Raw genomic sequence first — 15,814 nt, forward strand, 5'->3', positions numbered from 1 at the left:
TCAAACCTATCTCGTGATGATCCCAGACTGAGGAGCAATATTAGAGTCTCGGTCGAACGATGGTTTTGCAAGCTTTTTCCTTTGTTGATGGACTACCGTTGTTAAGGATTCTTCCAATGAATATCAATCGGGATCTAAAATCCCTGCGATCACTTTTATGTGGTCGTTCCACTTCAAATAGCTACATACTCATACTTCCACATATTTCTGGATATGACTGCTTTCTGTGATTCTTGTGCTATCCCGTAATCATACAGTAATGGCTCTTCTCGCCTTTTTCTGCCGTTTGTGACGAGGGTCAACTGCCATTTCATGCACAAAGCGTCGATTTTCTGCAAGTCTTCCTGTGTTTCGGTTCAATTTTTTAGAACTGTATATAACAACATTATTCGCCAGTAGCCTCATCTACACTCCTGGAAATTGAAATAAGAACACCGTGAATTCATTGACCCAGGAAGGGGAAACTTTATTGACACATTCCTGGGGTCAGATACATCACATGATCACACTGACAGAACCACAGGCACATAGACACAGGCAACAGAGCATGCACAATGTCGGCACTAGTACAGTGTATATCCACCTTACGCTGCAATGCAGGCTGCTATTCTCCCATGGAGACGATCGTAGAGATGCTGGATGTAGTCCTGTGGAACGGCTTGCCATGCCATTTCCACCTGGCGCCTCAGTTGGACCAGCGTTCGTGCTGGACGTGCAGACCGCGTGAGACGACGCTTCATCCAGTCCCAAACATGCTCAATGGGGGACAGATCCGGAGATCTTGCTGGCCAGGGTAGTTGACTTACACCTTCTAGAGCACGTTGGGTGGCACGGGATACATGCGGACGTGCATTGACCTGTTGGAACAGCAAGTTCCCTTGCCGGTCTAGGAATGGTAGAACGATGGGTTCGATGACGGTTTGGATGTACCGTGCACTATTCAGTGTCCCCTCGACGATCACCAGTGGTGTACGGCCAGTGTAGGAGATCGCTCCCCACACCATGATGCCAGGTGTTGGCCCTGTGTGCCTCGGTCGTATGCAGTCCTGATTGTGGCGCTCACCTGCACAGCGCCAAACACGCATACGACCATCATTGCCACCAAGGCAGAAGCGACTCTCATCGCTGAAGACGACACGTCTCCATTCGTCCCTCCATTCACGCCTGTCGCGACACCACTGGAGGCGGGCTGCACGATGTTGGGGCGTGAGCGGAAGACGGCCTAACGGTGTGCGGGACCGTAGCCCAGCTTCATGGAGACGGTTGCGAATGGTCCTCGCCGATACCCCAGGAGCAACAGTGTCCCTAATTTGCTGGGAAGTGGCGGTGCGGTCCCCTGCGGCACTGCGTAGGATCCTACGATCTTGGCGTGCATCCGTGCGTCGCTGCGGTCCGGTCCCAGTCGACGGGCACGTGCACCTTCCGCCGACCACTGGCGACAACATCGATGTTCTGTGGAGACCTCACGCCCCACGTGTTGAGCAATTCGGCGGTACGTCCACCCGGCCTCCCGCATGCCCACTATACGCCCTCGCTCAAAGTCCGTCAACTGCACATACGGTTCACGTCCACGCTGTCGCGGCATGCTACCAGTGTTAAAGACTGCGATGGAGCTCCGTATGCCACGGCAAACTGGCTGACACTGACGGCGGCGGTGCACAAATGCTGCGCAGCTAGCGCCATTCGACGGCCAACACCGCGGTTCCTGGTGTGTCCGCTGTGCCGTGCGTGTGACCATTGCTTGTACAGCCCTCTCGCAGTGTCCGGAGCAAGTATGGTGGGTCTGACACACCGGTGTCAATGTGTTCTTTTTTCCATTTCCAGGAGTGTAGCTTGCACTTACACAGCGTGATTCAGCTGTCCCTACCTATGGGTTTTATGCAACCTGGAATGCCTTCGAGAACCACTCATATTCTCCCGCGCGCTGCGCGCTAACTACTAGCTCTACAGAAAAAATGATCAGGCTTTTATGTAGTCAAATTTTGTACTGGGATGCATTTTCGCTGGACGTCACGGTTTTCGGGTTATTAAAAAGACGCGTTTGAAGATCACTTTTTTTACGTTTTTTTTGAATATTTTGAGAACTACGGCCTCTAGTACCCCAGTAAAAAATTTAACTGCATTAAATTTCTTACAAAAAGTCCTCTTCATTTTTTTCTGTCGGACTAATAGTCTGCACGTAACGAGCAAGAGAATATGAAAATCACATGCGCGGTATTTCAGGCACTGCGAATTGCATAAAACCCAATGGTAGGGGGCAGTTGAATCACCCTATATACAGGGTGGTCAATTGATCGTGACCGGGCAAGATATCTCACGAAATAAGCGTCAAACGAAAAAACTACAAAGAACGAAACTTGTCTAGCTTGAAGGGGGAAACCAGATGGCGCTGTGGTTGGCTCGCTAGATGGCGCTGCCATAGGCCAAACGGATATCAACTGCGTTTTTTTAAATAGGAACCCCCATTTTTATTACATATTCGTGTAGTACGTAAAGTAATACGAATGTTTTAGTTGGACCACTTTTTTCGCTTTGTGATAGATGGCGCTGTAAGTCACAAACATATGGCTCATCATTTTAGACGAACAGTTGGTAACAGGTAGGTTTTTTAAATTAAAATACAGACCGTAGGTACGTTTGAACATTTTATTTCGGTTGTTCCAATGTTATACATGTACCTTTGTGAACTTATCATTTGTGAGAATGCATGCTGTTACAGCGTGATTACCTGTAAATACCACATTAATGTAATAAATGCTCAAAATAATGTCCGTCAGCCTCAATGCATTTGGCAATACGTGTAACGACATTCCTCTCAACAGCGAGTAGTTCACCTTCCGTAATGTTCGCACATGCATTGTCAATGTGCTGACGCATGTTGACAGGCCTTCAACTTTCCCCACAGAAAGAAATCCGGAAACGTCAGATCCGGCGAACGTGCGGGCCATGGTACGGTGCTTCTTACGACCAATCCACCTGCAATGAAATATGCTACTCAATATCACTTGAACTGCATGCGAGCTATGTGCAGGACATTCATCATGTTGGAAGTACATCGCCATTCTGTCATGCAGTGAAACATCTTGTAGTAACATCGGTAGAACATTAAGTAGGAAATAAGCTTACATTGCACCGTTTAGATTGCCATCGATAAAGCGGGGGCCAATTATCCTTCCTCCCATAATGCCGCACAATATATTGGGTTGCTGATGTTCCACTTGTCGCAGCCATCGTGGATTTTCCGTTGCCCAATAGTGCATATTATGCCGGTTTACGTTACCGCTGTTGGTGAATGACGCTTCGTCGCTAAACAGAGCGCGTGCAAAATATCTGTCATCGTCCCGTAATTTCGCTTGTGCCCAGTGGCAGAACTGTACACGACGTTCAAAGCCGTCGCCATGCAATTCCTGGTGCATAGAAATATGTTACGGGTGCAATCGATGTTGATGTAGCATTCTCAACACCGACGTTTTGAGATTCCCGATTCTTGCGCAATTTGCCTACTACTACTGGTGTGCGGATTAGCCTCGACAGCAGCTAAAACACCTACTTGGGCATCATCATTCGTTGCACGTCGTAGTTGACGCTTCACATGTGGCTGAACACTTCCTGTTTTCTTAAATAACGCAACTATCCGGCGAACGGTCCGGACACTTGGATGATGTCGTCCAGGATACCGAGCAGCATACATAGCACACGCCCGTTGGTCATTTTGATCACAATAGCCATACATCAACACGATATCGACCTTTTCCACAATTGGTAAACGGTCCATTTTAACACGGGTAATGTATCACGAAGCAAATACCGTCGGCATTGACGGAATGTTACGTGATACCACGTACTTATACGTTTGTGACTATTACAGCGCCATCCATCACAAAGCGAAAAAAGTGGTCCAACTAAAACATTCATATTTCTTTGCGTACTACTCGAATATGCAATAAAAAATGGGGGTTCCTATTTTAAAAAAACGCAGTTGATATCCGTTTGACCTATAGCAGCGCCATCTAGCGGGCCAACCATATCGCCATCTGGTTTCCCCCTTCAAGCTAGACGAGTTTCGTTCTTTGTAGTTTTTTCGTTTGATGCTTATTTCGTGAGATATTTGGCCTGGTCACTATCAATGGACCACCCTGTATACCGGGCGTCCCCCATCAGCTACATTTTGTCTGGTGTTTTGGAAAATATTCGAAATTTCGTTTTTGCAGTATGTGGCTGAAATCAGCCCAAACAAATATTGCTCATAGCGTCTCTGACGCGACGTCCGTCGTCGACGGAAAGCGCCGGTCCAGTCCAGTCTAGTCTCAGTCCAGTGTACACCTCAAAATCTTCAGTTTCTCTTACCGGTGTCTTTATGCGACATGCCGTCACATACAAAATTTCTAGAATGAAATTTTCAGTCTACAGCGGAGTGTGCGCTGATATGAAACTTCCTGGCAGATTAAAACTGTGTGCCGGACCGAGACTCGAACTCGGGACCTTTGCCTTTCGCGGGCAAGTGCTCTACCAACTGAGCTACCCGAGCACGACTCACGCCCCGTCCTCACAGCTTTAAGGCAAAGGTCCCGAGTTCGAGTCTCGGTCCGGCACACAGTTTTAATCTGCCAGGAATTTTCACATACAAAATTATTTTTAAATCGGAATTTTAGGTTTCCTTTCGACAGAGCGATCTCAGATTAGCGTAGTGCTATATTCCTTTGATCGATATGTATTAATGGGGGCAATAAAACAGGAAGAATAACAAGTACTCCAGCAGTAAGTGAGGAGTGGTGCTGTATGGCGGCAGCAGTGAGCGAGGGCCGGGGTAGAGCTGTCACCGCAGCAGTACTGGTTACTCTTCCTGTTAGTACACATCGACCAAACGAATGTCGCACTAGGCTTATCTGAAACCGCTCTGTCGAAAGGACACGTAAAATTCCGATTTAAAAATAATGTTGTATGTGACGGCATGTCGCATAAAGACACCGGTAAGAGAAACTGAAGATTTTGAGGTGTACGCTGGACTGAGACAAGGGGATGCCATTTCACCTATTTCATTTAACCTTGTCCTAGAGAAGATTGATAGAGAATTTTCTAAAACCAATCCACATTGGATCCAGCTATAGGATGTGAACATTGCAAGACTTGCCTACGCAGACGATGCAGGACTAATAAGTAGTTCCAAAAGAGAATTAATCAGAATGATGCAAAATTACTACAAAATTGCTGAGAAATCAAGATTACATGTTAATGAAGAAATGACAGAATACCTGACCATAAGTAAGAAAACCAGAAAAGATGCACCTCTGACTGTAGATGGATTCAATTTCAAGACTGTTGACCACTTCAAGTACCTAGGAAGTATTTTTAGTAATAACAACAAAACAGATATAAAAATAGATACCCATTTATCAACAGCAAACAAGACACTTTTTAGTTTCATCAAAATTCTAAGAAAAAGATTACTTAGCAGTAACTTCAAAATCCGCTTATATCAATCGACCATCATACCTGTGATGTTATATGGATCTGAAACATTAATATTTAGAAAGAAAGATGAAGAAAAACTGTTAATATTCGAAAAAAAGTACTAAGGAAAATTTTTGGACCTGTATACGACGAAAATAACATGGAATGGAGAATAAGAAGAAATGAAGAATTAAGAGGGCTGTTCAAACACCGTAACATCGTCGAAGTGTTCAAGAGGAGAAGGCTGGGTTGGGCAGGCCATATAGCCTGAATGGCAGAGAATAGACTACCTATAATGGCATTCAGCAGAACAATAGAAGGAACGAGAAGAAGAGGGAAACCCAGAATCAGGTGGCGGGATAACATTCGGGAGGACACAATGGGGATGAACAGCAGCAGCAACTGGACAAACAGCGCATTCGACAGGCAGAAGTGGAAGAGGCTCATAGAGCAGGCGTATGGTCGATAAGGCCCTTGCCACATGTAAAGTAAAAGTAAAGTATGTGACGGCAAACAAACGGTTGCTTTCCATCGCATGAAAGACCTGATGAGCAGTATTTGTTTGGTATGACTCCGGTTACACATTGGAAAAACGCAACTGCAAATATCTGCCGAAACACTAGAGAAAATGCGCCTGGAAAGTCTTAGAAGAGACATTCTGCATGTTGTGTATAGTAGTTGTCCTGCAACATTCTCTTGTAGTACTTTTTGGGAGTTACTTTACATCTGATGATTTCCCTCCTTCTACGGTGACAAGCTGTATTCCATTTGGCAGGAACTCTTGAACGCAGCCCGCCTGCTTAGCTGAGTTGTAACGTTGTTGCCTCCCATGTAGCGGGCCCGGGTTCGATTACCGGACGGGTTGGAGATTTTCTCCGCTCGTGGACTGCGTGTTGTGTTGTACTCATCATCATTTCATCCTATCACCGGCACCCAAGTCGCCCAGTGTGGCGTCGACTGAAATAAGGCATGCACTCGGGGAGCAAACTTTGCCGGATGTGGCCTCCCGGCCAACAACGGCACACGCTCATTTCGTTTTCTTGAACCCAGACACACACTCCGTCTTCAGGCCACGAGTGGCCTACCGGGACCATCCGACCGCCGTGTCATCCTCCGTAGAGGATGCGGATAGGAGGGGCGTGGGGTCAGCACACCGCTCTCCCGGCCGTTATTATGGTATTCTTGACCGAAGCCGCTACTATTCGGTCGAGTAGCTCCTCAATTGGCATCACGAGGCTGAGTGCACCCCGAAAAATGGCAACAGCGCATGGCGGCCTGGATGGTCACCCATCCAAATGCCGACCACGCCCGACAGCGCTTAACTTCGGTGATCTCACGGGAACCGGTGTAACCACTGCGGCAAGGCCGTTGCCCCAGTCACACAGCTGGTCTGGTATTCCATATTCTCGCGTTTGCTTCATTAAGTAACAATGTGGAACTGTATCCAACGCTTTTCGGAAGTCAAGGAACACAGCACCAACCTGGGAGCCGTTATCTCTTGCCTCCTGGGCCAGGTGTAGCAACAGAGCGAGCTAGGTCTCACACGATTTTTGTTTGCGAAATCCATGTTGACTGCTACAGACGAGATTTTTGGTGTACAAAAATGTAGCAAAAGACGAGCATAAAACGTGTTTCAAAATTCTACGACATACTGACATCAGAGATATGCGAATATACACTGCAGGAGAAAAATTAGTACACCCTTTTAGAGATTTGTAATTCACTCAAGACTTATTTATGCAACAGTGCATATAGAGTAAGTGAAATGCTTAAATTTACAGATCAATACCACAAGCGGTTCTGAGCTATCATATATCAACCCATGCTGAAACACTCGTATTGGTTTGTGGTGTAGACTCCAAGGGCGATAATGGTGGTGCCGACTCTGGCAGTCAAAGTGAGCGAGGTGGCGCAGTGGTTAGCACACTGGACTCTCATTCGGGAGGACGACGGTTCAATCCCGCGTCCGGCCATCCTGATTTAGGTTTTCCGTGATTTCCCTAAATCACCCCAGGCAAACGCCGAGATGGTTCCTTTGAAAGGGCACGGCCGGCTTCCTTCCCCGTCCTTCCTTAACCCGATTAATCCGATGAGACCGATGACCTCTCAGTTTGGTCTCTTCCCCCAAACAACCCAACCCAACTTCTGGCAGCCAGTCAATTGTACAGATGGTGAATACTGTCTTGGTGTAAGTTATGCCACGCCTGCTCGTCCGGTTCATGTAATTCTGTAAGAGTTGTCGGTTGATGGGTGTCACAAGTCACTTCTCACCCCATCACGTTCTACTTGTGCTCGGCAGGAGACAAGCACGGGGATCATGCTGGCCATGGAGGTTGCTGCATGTGTTACAGAGCACACCGAGTTTCACGGGCAGTGTGTGGAGGAGCATTAACCTGCTGGAACAACACATAACATTCCTGTTGCAAGAACGACTCTAACATACCGATCGCTGGTTAGCGACCCGTCCAGAAACATCAAAGGTGTACGAGAGTTGTAGCTTATCGCACCCCAGATCACAGGACCTGGGATAGGGCCAATGTGTGTTGGATGAACGCACTTTATGAGACAGTGCTTATCAGGCCTACGTCGTATGTGCAGAAGACCATCACTTGCCTGTAGGCAAAATTTGCTTTCATTGGTGAAGACCACGGGTGCGTCATTCCATTTTCCAAGAGATCCTCTCACGGCACCAGTCGAGCCATGGACATCAATGCTGTGGTGTGAGTGAAAGACGGGATAGAGGTGTGCGTGCCCGTAGTCCCACGGCTAACAACCGTTTCACAATGGTTCGCGTTGGCATGTCGGCTCTTAAGCCCTCCTATCTGTGCTGTGGAAGCTGTACGACCTGCCACCTCTGCCCTTACAATACGACCATCCTGTCGGGTATCCGTGCTGTGTAGACTTTAATTACCTCGTCTGCCGGTGTGAGAATGTTCTCGTGACAACTGACACCAGCATTGCTGCACAACTGATGTAGCACGTCCAGCCTGTGTGGCAATTCTACGAAAGGACCATCCCGCCAGTCGGTAGGCCACACTTTGACCCCTTTCAAACTCTCTCAGTTGGCTGTAGGAAGTAGGAAGCGTCTCTGTAGCATAGTTGCCTGCTTGTTTCGCACGTCTGTATCACACTGAGTATTCTGGCTGTGAACATTCCCATGAGATCCTAGCAGCCGACCCAACAGAGGGCGCTGTTCATTGATCTGTCTCTTTTTCAGCCGTCATATAGACATTTTACCTTTCATAAGCAATTTATAGGTTGCCACAGGCAATGTACTACGCTATATTAATTGTTGACCGTAAAATCACCATAGAAAAGGGTCGGACCTACTCTCTTCATATATTTTCTTTTAATAATTTTACATGGGTAACTGCATTCATCATTTAATGTATCGCAATTGGTTTCTATTACAGTCATCAATTTTAATAAGTCTGCTACATGCATTTTATCTAATGTGCTTTTATCAGATTATGTTTTTGCGTAAATTATGACTGCATATAAGCAAGCCCACAGTAGCGACATCTAGGGAGGGTGTAGGCAAACAGGTTTCTGGATGCTACTGTACCTCTGTAGCTGGTTGGCAATAATCACTATGTGGACGATGTGGCCTATTCTACATCATATTTTAAATCTATGTGACGATGCTATGCTGATTATATTTATATGTTTTGACGATGCCATTATCGCCGTATCACTTTAGGACATGGTGTAAAAAAGGTACGTCGTACCATATTTTATCTGTACATTTCCCCGGTGTATATTGTGATACATATTGCTGTTTTACGTTAAAAGACACACTGCTCACTAGATGTATATATTTATATATTTTAGATCTTAAGATGACCATTACAGACTGAAACCGGTAATCGTCTAAAGAATTCATTTGTGATCAGAGACTGGAATAAAAAAGCATTCCCAATTAAGGTGTAGATACAGACGGCGCTCTGGTAGCTATGCCGCTACGTTACCTGTTGCCGGACGACGTTGAAACCATTAGCAGTAAATCTAGTATCACCATCCCCGGGTCTTTGCAGATGAACTAATTTTTTTCGAGAGTGTAGTTCTATAACTGATCGACGACTCTTCTTGTAAACGGGAACGACGTGTGCTGTTTCTCCAATCACTGGGAACACTGTGATCCTCCAGCGATCTACGGTACACTGTTGCTGGAGGAGAGTAAGCTGTTTTGCGTAGTGTACGTAGAGTCGCGTGCGCCAGTGCGCTGTGGCAGGCGGGACTTGGGGCAACACCGAGTCAAAGGAAGCCCTCGGCGCTTGTTGGTGACGTCACGTCAGCTAGGCACGGCTAACGCCAGGTCTGTTGCAGGCAGAAACGCCTGGGCGTGCTTATCACTATAAATCTCTTATTTTTTGGACAAAATGTTTGGTATTGTCTTGAATTCTGCAGTTTTATTTATATGAAATATTTTCTTACTATCATAAAGCTACAAATGAAGATCATAGTTCTGTATTACTGAATCCTGTCGAAACAAATGTAGATCATAATTTTTAACATTTTTTTTTTTTTTGCAGCGACAGCAACTGAAATTGTTTATATAAGAATATACAGCCTACAGTTGCAGGTTAACTTTATCGTTTATCTAGGTTTCAACGTTATTAATAACGCCTTCTTCAGAACCTGCAACAAGTTAATATTATAACGCGCTAGCAAATTATATTAGATATGGTCATCCTACAGGGTGCAACGTATATTACTTACATAAATTATTATTTAAATGTTTGCCTAAAACAGGCCATGTCCTAAGTCTACTTCATAAAACTTGATGCATAACCATAAGGTTTTGTCACTTCTATTAAACCAACTGTAGAAATTCACTTTAAGCCCGTTGTATGGGCCTCGTCGTGTGACTAGAGACTGCGGACCGCGAGGGCTTCGAGGTCTGCCTCACAGAGGGCGGCGCGCATGCGCGAGACGTATAGAGTCAAACTCTCATTACGCACGCGTCACATAACATTCTTGCTATGAATCAATTTTATACTTTACTATTGTAAGTTAATTACAGTATCCAGCATGACTACGTTTTGACCAACAAATCTCGTATCTGTAGGAAAGGTTCTATTATTACAGAAACTGTAATGGTTACATTCATTATGAATTATTGTAAACCTAATATAGGCTGGAAGCCTTCGAAGTTTGCCCTATTTTTTAGATAGAGTTGATCGTTCTGTAAATTGCTTCTGTCTGTAATTAGGTGTGCATAAATTTGTAGTTCCTCAAGCGTGTCGAGTCTATAGCCCTTAACTTCATGATGTAGTAGCTCTATGTCACGTAAAGGTTTAGGTGTATGAGCCATTTGCACCAGATGTTCCGCAAAGGCTGATCCTCGTGTTCCTACGCCCTTTATTGGAAGATGTTCTTTAAACCTTGCTGCTAAACCTCTACCTGTTGACCTATGTAATAACATGGGCAATCATCACACATAATCTTATATACGCCTGATTTTGCTGACTTGTCACCGTCTTTCTCAAGGGAATGAAGCAACTTTTGCTTTAAACTATTACTCGTCGAGTAGGAAATTTTAAAACCTGAATTTTTCAACAGGCGCCCTATCTTGTAAGAGACATTACCTATATAAGGAACCGACAACCATTTCTTGGTCTGATCTTGGGTTTGAGTATTTGTGTTTACTAAAGTCGTTGTTCTTTTTCGCGTTTTCTTATGATATAACTGGCTCACTATCTTTTGGTCATAGCCATTATTCTGTGCAATACTCTCGAGAATTTGTAATTCTTTTTCGAGGTTGACATCTGACAACGGAATAGAAATCGCCCAATGGATACTAGAATAGAAAAACGCCATTTTATGCGCTTGGGGGTGGGCTGAATCGGCCGGGATGATGTTGTCCGAATAAGTTGCCTTCCGGAATATGTTGAACTCTATTTTAGCATCTTTAATAGTCAACGTTAAATCAAGATAATTTAGTGATCTGTCAGCTGATTCCAATTCTTGTGTGAATTTTATTTTTTCATGTAGACTGTTAAACGTTGCGAAAATTTGCTCTATTCCTTCTGGAGAATTATAAACCAGTAGAAGAATGTCATCCACGTATCTCGCATAAAATAAGATGTTGTTCACTAATTCCGGGTAATTTTGGAAAAAAACCAATTCGAGAGAATTTATAAAAAATTCGGACATGATACATGCAAGTGGACTCCACATAGCTAAGCCACATGGCTGTGAATATAATTTTTTATTGAATGAAAAATAATTGTATTTAAGAGTCGTTCTAAGAAGTAACATTAGCTCATCAATTTCTATGGTGGATAAACATTTAAATAATAATTTATGTACGTACTATACGTTGCACCTTCTAGGATGACCATATCTAATATAATTTGCTAGCGCATTATAATATTAACTTGTTGCAGGTTCTGAAGAAGACGTTATTAATAACGTCGAAACCTAGGTAAACGATAAAGTTAACCTGCAACTGTAGGCTGTATATTCTTATATAAACGTAGATCAATATGAGAAGATGCTTTGCCCCATTGCAAGCTTCGGAAATTTTACATTCAAGTAACTATATTTACTTGATCCATTTTTGCTATCGAAACTTACCCCAACCCCCTTACAATTAACTCGTTTCTTTTATTTATTTATTTATTTTAGTTTGACATCGTCACTGGAAATGTGAACTAATTTACGTGTGTACATGTCCAACTGTTGCCAGTCATTAGATTACAGTCGTTTTCAACGAAAGGAATTCTAAACAGGAAACAAAATAGCTTCATACATCGAAAATACTGCTGAGCTTAAACTTTTTTAAACATGCACATTAGAAAAGATAAATATTCCCCTCTTGCAACTGAAAGGAGAAAATAAAAAAAATTTATTTGATAAAACAAGTATCTCTTTTTTGCCTCTTCTTCTGTCCCCCACCCTCTCCCCCACCGTGTACAATCGCAAGATATTTCATTAACATTCAGTGCTCCTCAAGATACCTAAAGAAGAGCACCAATATGTTCACAGTTTCTTGTAAAAGCAAACCGGCACAAAGCTAACTTCCTCAGATTTACAAATAAGGTAAAGAAGCACGAATTCTGTTGCTGCTGGGCCATGAAGTTGTTTTCGTACGTCAATCCTTAAAACAGGTGGAAATTTAAGTTCAGGAGTACACAATTTGTTAAGAAGTGTAATGAACTGCACAATTAATTGATTGCAGAAATCTCTCAGAACAATGTGTGTTGGGCAACTACCGCCAGTAGTTTCACATTTTCCTGTGTCAGAGAGGGAGACACCACCATTATGAGTATGCCTGCAAGAGACCTGGCGTTGGCCGTGCCTAGCTGACGTGACGTCTCGAACAAGCGCCGAGGACTTCCTTCGAGTCGGCGTTGATTGCGGTCACAGTGCGGGCGCCGTCGGCTGTGAGCAGCGAGAGTTGCGGAGGCCCGGCCTTGACTCGCGGGCCAAGGAGCGGCCGGCCGGCGATCTGGAGCCGTGGAGCCGCTCTGAGCCGACGGCGGGTCTGCTGCGTCAGCGCGTCCGCCCCCAGTGTCCGCGTCACCCCCTTTACCGGGAGCCACCCTCGCAGTGGCCTGTGCTGCGTAACCGCCCTCTCACGCTCACACTGCACTCGTATACGACCGACGGGCGTGTCGAGGAGCAGCAGGCAGATTCCACATTCCTAGATTTCCCGAAACCTTTGACACGGTGCCCCGCTGCAGACTGTTAATGAAAGTACGAGCACGTGGAATAGGTTCTCACAAGAGCAACTCCCCATCGAACCCACCTCAATGGTAACGTGTCCCAGTGGATAGTCCCTCAAAAACTGAACACAGAGTATGAAAACAGGAAGAAAGTGTGCGAAACTGTAAAAAAAGAAGCAAAATCGAAACACTGAACGATAAAGCTAACATCTAGCTGCCATTCATCACACCAACTACACTACTGGCCATTAAAATTGCTACAGCAAGAAGAAATGCAGATGATAAACGGGTATTCATTGGACAAATATATTATACTAGAACTGGCATGTGACTACATTTTCACGCAATTTGGGTGCATAGGTCCTGAGAAATCAGTACCCAGAACAACCATCTCTGGCCGTAATAACGCCCTTGATACGCCTGGGCATTGAGTCAAACAGAGCTTGGATGGCGTGTACAGGTACAGCTGCCCATGCAGCTTCGACACGATACCACAGTTCATCAAGAGTAGTGACTGGCGTATTGTGACGAGCCAATTACTTGCCCACCATTGCCCAGACGTTTTCAATTGATCAGATATCTGGAGAATCTTCTGGCCAGAGCAGCAATCGAACATTTTCTGTATCCACAAAAAGCCCGTACAGGACCTGCAACATACGGTCGTGCATCATCCTGCTGAAATGTAGGGTTTCGATTGGATCGAATGAAGGGTCGAGCCACGGGTGGTAACACATCTGAAATGTAACGTCCACTGTTCAAAGAGCCGTCAATGCGAACAAGAGATGACCGAGACGTGTAACCAATGGCACCCCATACCATCACGCCGGGTGATACGCAAGTACGGCGATGACGAATACACGCTTCCAATGTGCGTTCACCGCGATGTCGCCAAACACGGATGCGACCATTATGAAGCTGTAAACAGAACCTGGATTCATCCGAAATAATGACGTTTTGCCATTCGTGCACCCAGGTTCGTCGTTGAGTACACCATCGCAGGCACTCCTGTCTGTGATGCAGCGTCAAGGGTAACCGCAGCCATGGTCTCCGAGCTGATAGTCCATGCTGCTGCAAACGTCGTCGAACTGTTCGTAAAATTGTTGTTGTCTTGCAAACGTCCCCATCTGTTGACTCAGGGATCGAGACGTGGCTGCACGATCCGTTAGAGCCATGTGGATAAGATGCCTGTCACCTGGACTGCTAGTGATAGGAGGCGTTGGGATCCAGCACGGCGTTCCGTATTGCCCTCCTGAATCCACCGATTCCATATTCTGCTAACAGTCATTGGATCTCGACTAATGCCAGCAGCAATGTCGGGATATGATGAACCGCAATCGCGATAGGCTACAATCCGACCTTTATCAAAGTCGAAAACGTGATGGTACGCATTTCTCCTCCTTACACGAAGCATCATAACAACGTTTCACCACGCCGGTCAACTGCTGTTTGTGTATGAGAAAACGGTTGGAAACTTTCCCCATGTCAGCACGTTGTAGGTGTCGCCACCGGCGCCAACCTTGTGTGAATGCTCTAAAAAGCTAAATATTTGCATATCACAGCATCTTCTTCCTGTCGGTTAAATTTCGCGTCTGTAGCACGTCATCACGTTGGTGTAGCAACTTTAATGGCCAGTAGTGTAGATGTTTTGTTCGAAGCGAATTCGCAGAGCCGAGGCGTCGTGGCTATGTTTGGTTGGTTGGTTGATTGGGGAGAGGGACCAAACAGTGAGGTCATCGGTCCCGTCGGATGAGGGAATGATGGGAAGTAAATCGGTCGTGTCCTTTCGAAGGAACCATTACGGCATTTGCCCAGAGAAATCACGAGAAACCTAAATCGGGATGGCAGGAAGCGGGTTTGAACCGTCGTCCTTCCGAGTGCGAGTCCAGTGTGCCAACCAGTGCGGCACCTCGCACGGTCCGTGGTTATGTGGTCATGGCGTTGGACTGTAAAACATGAGATCTGGGTTCAAATCTTCCTCGTGCCATTTTTTTTTCACAAAATTGTGAACCGTGCGTCTGATCATTGATTTGTTCGCTGTATTCACATTTGTGTCTATGTCCAATGACCAGACGGACACTTAATAATTTTATGACAAGGATAAAAAAAATTTGGCACGACACAGATTTGAACAAGGATCTGCCGTTCAGCAATCCAACTGCATGACCATGTAAATACGACGCCTTGCTCTACCAGTTCGCTTGCTACTGCGTATCTTGAACTCCGATCTTTCACTGTTTCTCTTTTGCTTCTGTTTTCGCACTTCAGCACACTTTCTTCCTGCTTTTGTGCTTGATCTGCGTTCAGTTTTTGACGGGCTTTGCACTGGGCCATTTTATAACTAAATCTGAGAGGAATCCAATTGGGAGCTTCCCTTGTCAGATACGTGATTGTTTCGAAGACTTGTTCAGTAACAGAACCCGGTATGTTATCCTCGACGGCGAATATTCATCGGAGACAAGGTGATCGTGAGGACTGTACCACGGAAGTCTGTTTATTTTCTGTATACATAAATGACCTGGCGGACAGGGTAACAACAATCTCGGCAGTTTTCTGACTATGCTATGGTCTGCGGTGAATATCTAGTTGGTGTGATGAATGGCAGCTAGCTCTAAATGTTGAAAATGTGAGCTCATGCGGACTAGTAGAGAAAACAAACCGGTACTGTTCGGATGTAGCATTAATAGTGTCCTGCT

The 15,814-nt window shown here is 45.3% G+C and overlaps 1 non-coding gene and 1 pseudogene across 1 annotated transcript; both read right to left on the minus strand.

Moving 5' to 3' along the window:
• Positions 1–4,454: 4,454 nt before the first annotated feature.
• Positions 4,455–4,529, minus strand: Trnas-cga. The gene has a single exon. It is a non-coding gene; the product is annotated as a tRNA-Ser (tRNA).
• A 2,177-nt stretch (positions 4,530–6,706) lies between these two features.
• Positions 6,707–6,824, minus strand: LOC124546209 (annotated as a pseudogene).
• Between the last annotated feature and the right edge of the window lie 8,990 nt (positions 6,825–15,814).

This window comes from Schistocerca americana, chromosome 8 (assembly GCF_021461395.2).
Source record: "Schistocerca americana isolate TAMUIC-IGC-003095 chromosome 8, iqSchAmer2.1, whole genome shotgun sequence".
In the NCBI taxonomy this organism is placed as follows: domain Eukaryota; kingdom Metazoa; phylum Arthropoda; class Insecta; order Orthoptera; family Acrididae; genus Schistocerca; species Schistocerca americana.